This window comes from Vespula vulgaris, chromosome 9 (assembly GCF_905475345.1).
Source record: "Vespula vulgaris chromosome 9, iyVesVulg1.1, whole genome shotgun sequence".
Lineage (NCBI taxonomy): Eukaryota > Metazoa > Arthropoda > Insecta > Hymenoptera > Vespidae > Vespula > Vespula vulgaris.
Window position 1 is genome coordinate 365,135 of NC_066594.1, and position 7,948 is coordinate 373,082.

Here is a 7,948-nt window from a genome sequence, read left to right on the forward strand (position 1 = left end):
TTGTCTACAAGTATTAAACTGAATGCATTTTGTTCAGAAAGTAAGAAAGAGTGAAACGGAGAGAGAGAGAGAGAGAGAGTGATCTCAGTACAAATAAATACGAAGGAAGCAAATATTTTTCGCAACGGTTATGAAGATATCGTAGATCAGCTGAATTTTCCATGATAAATTTCTTTCGTCGTTCGAGGGTCTCTTAATCTTAACGACATTGTTAGAAGAAGAAACGTAAAAAAATAATGAAAATCAAATTTTCATTATCCTCAACTCGGAGTCAAAAGCACCGATGATTTTTTATCGAACTCGATAGAACTTGACCCGCGAATATATCGAATCAGTTGCATTCAAAATTGTTTACTTCTCAATTTCTCGATTAAACGACGATCAAAAGAATTTCCTACCGAGCTTCTTGAATTCTAACTCTAATCGAATAGATTTATTTTTATAATCTTACGAGTACATTACGGCGATATTATTGATCATCGATAAGCTCGAATTAAAAACTTTTACTTTTATTGATAGTACATATCGTGGTATAAATAATAATAAATTTACATAATCTATCACTTACCGACATACTTTGTACTTATCTTAAATTTGGAACCAGCTAGAAACAACTTTTAAAGTAGTGATTTATTCGTTTTTACTATCGGCAAATTTAATTACCAGTTTGACAGGTCTAAAGGTGAGTATAATTACCTTATCGAATAATCTTGGACAATTTTATGTATCCTTTTTTATTTAAGTTCTTGTACAATCTAATCAATTCCACGAAAAAGAAATTATTAATTCTTTTTAAAGATAATAGATAAAATGTCAAAGTATATCGAGTGGAGAATTCAGAAAAAAAATATTAATAATATTTCTAATCTGTGATATTCCAAAGAATGGAAGGTTTAAAGAACATTACAAATATGCATTGAAGACCGTTAGATAGAAGTACGATCGCACCTGGATCAACGAAGCATCACCTTTTTATCAAACCACCCGTTACATGTGTGGAATGCATGAGTACTTGTTTGTCTGGCATGTTTGACCAAGAACTATTGCCCCTCGCATGTGTCTCGCGCATTTGTCAATTTATCTACAATATACGGCTTCATTTTAACGAGTCATTAATCAGAGTGCAGCACCCGATTACAAGCGAGCTGCCACTCTGCGAGAAAGATATGTACGCGTTGAGTCTCTATATACGTATACATATACTAATATATTTATTTATATATACACGCGTATCTTTGTTTACACAAGTACACCTTCACGTCTCCATTAAAAAGTATGTAAATGCGCATTTAAAAGAATACCAAGCTGTGTTATTTCTTTTTGTTTATCAAACCGACAATAACGTGCTTGATCAACGTAAACATTTTCGTTAAATCTATTATTTTGCTTTCTTTCTGAATATCGAGTGAAAGAAAGATTTTAATAATAGCCTTTAATAATCAACAATTGTTGGATTGCTGCATACCTACTATTGAAAAGTAATACCTTTCATTAGCTTATGAATACATATCAGTTTATCAAGAAAAGAAGCACGTTACGATTTTGTTGAACAATAGTATTTGAACATATTTTGAACACTACTGTAAAAAGTAGCACGTTTAATTTGTCTATATTACGTTCAATTTATTACGTTCAGTTCATTGCATTCAATTCATTTGTCTTATGAAGAGACTAGCACATTTCAGAAGTAAACATGCTACTTTTAGCGAACAAAATCGAAACGTGTTTTCTTTCATGACACACTAATGAAACTTGTTACTAGTAATACCCTTCGTAGCTAAAACTCTATTCTTCAACATCCATTCTTTGTTTGTTATAAACAAAAACATACTATTTCCGAAAAAAATCGGGAACTACTGTTTTTTGTGATCGCAAAGAATACTAATTTTCATAAGAAAAATGAAAGGTGCTACTTTTCTTAACATATATCGAATTAATCAATAATCATAAATTGATAGTTAATAATAATTAATAAACAAATTATTAATAATCAATTCCCGCATATAACAAAGTCATTTTGTTTCCGACGATTGAGAACGATGTTTCGAAATATGTATTTCATCTCCATGTAATTCCATTGATCGATGATAAAACTACGTTAATCTATAGTTCATTTATCTTTTTTGTTCCTTACTGATAGCATTTACAAGATATTGTAACAGTAAATTCGTGATAAATTATTCGATGAGAACGATCGCTTCCGTATCGACGAGACGCGATTCGCTTTTCGAACAGCTTTTCTATTTCGATTCATCGATCGTTTCCTCTTTTTTTCCTTTCGTTACGGATTAAAATAGTTTAAAAGATTGGAAGATTAAAAACCCTAGTCAAAAATAGATTATGACGACATACGAAAATAGATGTCAAAATGGTAAGGTTATCGTTATTGATAGATACCGTTGTTGTTATTAGATAGAGTTTGATTACACGGTAATGTTTTTAGCTTATTCATTAATAAATCATCAATGGCGATTTAACATTATAGCATACCAATCGCATATTTACGATATCAGGCACAAACCTATACTTTTACGTAAAGTTTTTCTTCGATTTCGATCGATACTTTGACTTTTTTTAGCAAACTTGATAAGATGTTTTGCTTCGATAGAAAAAAAAATATATAATGTAGTATATTAACAAACGTACGTATATTATATTTATAAATAGATAATTAAATTCGTCTAAGATTTGTCCTTATCTAAATTATTGTAAAAATAACCTTTCCTATATATATAGGTAATTTCCAAAAAATTGCATAGCAAATGTTGCACAAATATGTTTAACGTATATTATTTTATATAATTTATAGATATATACCTACTTATTATAAAAATATATTTTCTAAATTTAGATCACTCTAAAAATATTAATTATCCATATTATTAACATGCCTATCTTACTATTAACTCAACATTATTAATTTAAAATTACAAGTAATCGTATGCATATATTTGGGATATTTATAATTATATAATAAAAATTGTCAAATAGTTTATAAACTTTTGGTTGCTCCTGTACATTTAAAAATTCGCATTTAATATAATTACGTACAATATATCTACTTGTTTCGTATGAGAACGATGACCTCACGATTAGTTGAACGGTCATCGAGAGTTTGCGCGCGCTAGAAGAAGTCACGAATCTTCGCGAACTGCACGACGAAAGTCTACTCGCTCATAATGCGATCGTAGATGCATGGGCCGTACGAATCAACCAGTTGACTTTACGGCAGTCAACTGTTTCGCCAGACGTTCCAATTCTCGGTCTCATTGTTCCTCTTCGGCGGTCTTACGAAGAGCTCGTCCTTGCACGGGTTACTGATCTCCTTTTGCCAAAACGTGAATTCGTAAGGTCGACCTTGCCTTATATACTTTCTTTTGTTGAAAACAAAAAAAAATTAAATACGTTATCGTTCGAACACATCAACAAATATCATAGTAATTGAAATCTTTGTAGATTTTTATTTTAAAAGCTTAAGTAGATCTCGTGTTAGATCTCTCATTTTTTAAAAAGTATTTGAATATCGTAGGATCATAAAAAAAACAATAGATATATAAAAATATTGACGAGGGCAACGTAAAATACGAAATCATATTTTCGCGTTTGCTCTACTGCTTGGAACTGACCGAACGGATCGAGGGTCAATTTCCTATACAAGGACGGAACGTTAAGTAATCCGAAACGAAGTTTTGCTTCTCGTCGATGGCAATGAATTCTCGATGACAGCGGCCAGAAGTTCAATCTAATGTGAACGGCACGTACTCGTCGACGAGACTGTGCCTTAATAAACATGCACTCCGAAAGACAATGCGACTAAACGCTCGGCAAAATCGTTTTAGAGCAGACTACGAAAAATTTTTGTCGATTTCAAAGTACATCATAAAGCACATAAATATTTGGTAAATAAATCGTTAAATTTATTACAGAACATTTGAATGCTGCTTTATTATTCGCTTCAATCGTATTTACTAAGAGATTGGAAAGAACAATTTTGTTATTAAAAAAAAAAGATCAAAGATGAATGAAGTTCATTTTTTGTTTATAAATAACGAAAAGAAGATACGAATCCGTAGTGTTAATTATATTCGTAGAAAACTAACTTTTACAGTTAGTTCTACTTTGATTTATTTATTTTTTTTTATTAAACTTATAAATATTAATGCTTTTAAAAAACAACAAACCATATTTATAGAGAAATATCGATCGATCATTGGTGGACTCGTGGTACCTACTTATTATTCTAAAAAATTGTCGATCGTCTTGGAAAGAGGCTAAAGATTGTGAGAGTCATTGCGCGTTGTCGAGATCGTATCGAAGAAGGGTTGAAAATATAGGAGAGGAGAATATAGAAGGAAAAGAAAGAGAGAGAGAGACAAAAGGTCTCTCTTGGCGTGACCATTAAGGAGGATACTTTCGAGAGTCGAGTGGTAATATTATTTCTCGAAGTCACGGGCTTTGACATAATTATCACGGATAACGTCGGTGGTAGTCCGCAGTTGTGTTTTACGAGCCATTCAATTACGAGTAGGCTTAAAGCGGCCAAGCACACCCGTTACTTGGATTTGCATTTTACGAGTGAACAGTCAGAGGTGAACGATGGATTAGAAAGAGGAAGAAAAGTAGTAGGTGTAGGAGAAAAGAAGATAGGACGCACGCGTCTCCGTCACCACCGGAAGCTCGATCCGGTTGTCGAATTAAATCGAACCTAATCGAATCTAATGAAACCTGATCGAATCTCCTTCGACCCCTTCCCTTTCCCAATAACGAAAACTGAAAGCTCAATTTGAAATAGGAAGTCTTTTTTTTCTTATTTCTCCACGTAGAAAATTAAAGGATAAGTCAATTCATTTCATTTACATATGAAAATATGCAAAATATCTACTCTAATAAATTAAAATATATATTTCAAGAGAAATCGTCAAGAAATATTCTTTTATCAATCAGAAAAAGTCGTTCGTAATGTTTCGAACTTTTAAATTGATTTCCGTTCTGATCTTTTGACGAAAAAAAAAAAATGATATTAATATCGAAAGTGATTCTGATAAAGTAGAATTACGAAATCAACTGAAAATAAAAAGAGAGAGAGAGAGAGAGATAGATTCTATAGTACAGTTAACATTTATAAACTATTGTACCAACAAATTTGTTTGTGCATTATTATACATACGTATATGAATATATGTATCTATGTATATAAATCTTCTAGTATCGTGCGAGACTATGTTGCGTAGGTTGAGGCATGCTCTTTCATTTTCTCTCTTTCTCTCTCTTTTTTTCTTTGTATACGCGCGCGCACGCTTATCAGTAGCACGACTCTTTAAGTTCGCAAAGAAAGCAATGTGACAATCGGTATAATACTCCGGTTGCAAAAGAGAGACCCTCGTTCGAGGAGCCGTACGATGATGAAGTATCGGCATTCACAACGTGGGGGAACATCGAGGTTTCACGAGCTCTAAGGGGCCAAGGAAAGAAGAGAGAAAGATGAAGGAAGAAAGACAACACAGTAAAAAGCAGAGAGGATTGACTCGTTTACGATACGAAAAGATAGTCTTCTTTCTTGAAACGTGATTATCCGATTAAAGTAGAAGAGAGTGCGTAAAAGAGATGAAACTTGAACACTCTTAGCTTCTCGAATCAAAATGTTCGACTATCAATTTGAATAGATTTAAAGCTCTATCTTGAGAATTAAGAAAAGCAGTTATCTACCAACCTGAAAGTCGTATCATCGTTGCAGTATTTAAAAAATGAAAAAAATATAACTTACAGGAAACAATAAGATTCCAAATATTCTAAATATTCTGACTTGACATCGAAATCACCTGTTTTCGTACGTTGGCCCCTATTGATCACGATGATTCGAGTACGTTGGATGACAAGTGAGGATGAGGAAGAAGATGAAGAAGAGGAAGAATAAGAACAAGAATAAGAATGAGAAGGAGAAGAGGTAAGCATCGAGCACACCTTTAGCACGGCGAGAAGTCGCTTTCCGGCTGAGCATTCAGGTTTCGGTCGTTTGGGTGGCTGCCTGCCCGTGTTACCCGATGCCCCCTTCACCTTCACTGCACATATAAGGGCTGCGTCCCCGCGCACGCACCAGCGAAAAAACTGCATACGCATACGATAACAGGGGTGCGTGCCTGAGGGCTATCCTTATGGGGCTTGGGGAGGCCATACAATACTTTAGTAACCCCGTAATACCTCCCCTTTCAAGCAGGCAGGTAGGCTCCGAGTATAAAGTAGCCAAGCCAACTCCTCTCCTCCTCCTCCTTCTCTGCGACACCACCTCCTCTTCTTCGCCTCTTCCTTCACCTCCTTTGTCCTCTTTCGACCGTGTTACACCGAGATTAAAGGTCTGAGGGGAACAACGTGAAAAGGGATGGCGTTATCTCACGGATATGTCACGATTTATCGAACGCCTAGACCGCCCCATTGTCCTGGTGAGACGGTATCACTCAACCGACGGACAGTCTGCGATGATACTCGATGATGTTGAAATCTTGATCGAATATATATACCAATCGAATGACTTTGATCCAATAAAGATCTCATCTAAATCTACGAATTCGTTTTTTCCCAATTTCCTCAGAGTTTCAAAATTTTTATCGACGAGAAGATCAAGTATAGTACATAGAATGGACACGACGAGGAAAAACTTTATTCTTAAAATGATCTATCATTTCGAAAAATAATACGAGGTACTGAATAGGGTGGTGTCTCATGGCAATGAAAAAAAAAACATCGGACATCATTGCGTTCTAAGATTGGGGGTGGTCACACTAACCACGTCAGCATTTCGTGACAAAATGCTTACGTTCGATGTGTGTGTCTGTGTGTGTGTGTGGGTGGGTGGGTGTGTATACTCGTTGAAGGGCTGTACGAAGGTCGATTGCCGAATATTCGGTTTAACGTGCCAAAGTGCAAGCGAACGTGCGAGAAAGTCGCGAGTAGTCGCAAGTGTTCGCGAGTACTTATTCGCTCCCGACGACCACCAACCTTCCTATTTATACTGCGAAATTCCCGGAAGAAGAAGGTAGATAACATCGAACTACCCGACGTACGAAAGAGGACTACCTATAATTTTCCCCCGATTCGTGGCTGTCGACCAACGGCACCACTGGCTGCACGCACATCCGCATTCAATCAAACCTACCGCGAAGGCGAAGTTAATTCTTTCTTTCTTTCTTTCCTTCTTTTCTTCCTTCTTTTTTTCTTTTTTCTCTCTTTCTTCCTCATTTCTCTCCTCTGTTATCACGTCTATTCCATTTCCAGTTGGATGTCGTCAAACTTTGTGAGGCCTTGGACTTTCTTAATTTCATTTTCTCACCTGAATTCTTCTGATTTCGTTTTCTCAATGAATGCCCAACCAACGATATAACAATTCGATTGCTCCTTTTTATATGTAATTGAAGGAACAGCCAGTCTTTTATTTTCAAATCTTAAAGAACTCTTTCAGGAATTCTTTATCCAACCTCTTCGATTTTAATCTTTTCATAATCGTATGGAAAAAATAATAGTGGGAATTACGGATTGTCGAAGTCCTTCGTGATTTTTCTTTATTGTTAAATATGCGTGGTCGTCTGCGAAATACAATGATAAATGGCAAGAGAGTAAATGAAACCAGTGATACCCTAGAATTCTAGGAAGATGATATTCGCCTCGTTGGCAATCAACGGTCGAGACGACAGCCAGACAAGACAATGATAGATCAATCTAATTTGCATGGGTAGACGCGTGTCGTGCGTCACATTCTCTGTTCTTTCTTTATTCGTTACTCTTTGTATTTCTATTTCTTTCTTTTTCGTTTATCCCCGTCACACCTTTGACGTTCTAAAAGAGTCACGCTGCTAGAGAACCGATGCCTACTCGAACTCGACCGTGACCACTGACAAAATAACAATTTGTTGCTTAGGAACTGACCTCTAAATGTCTATCTTTTTCTAATGATCGA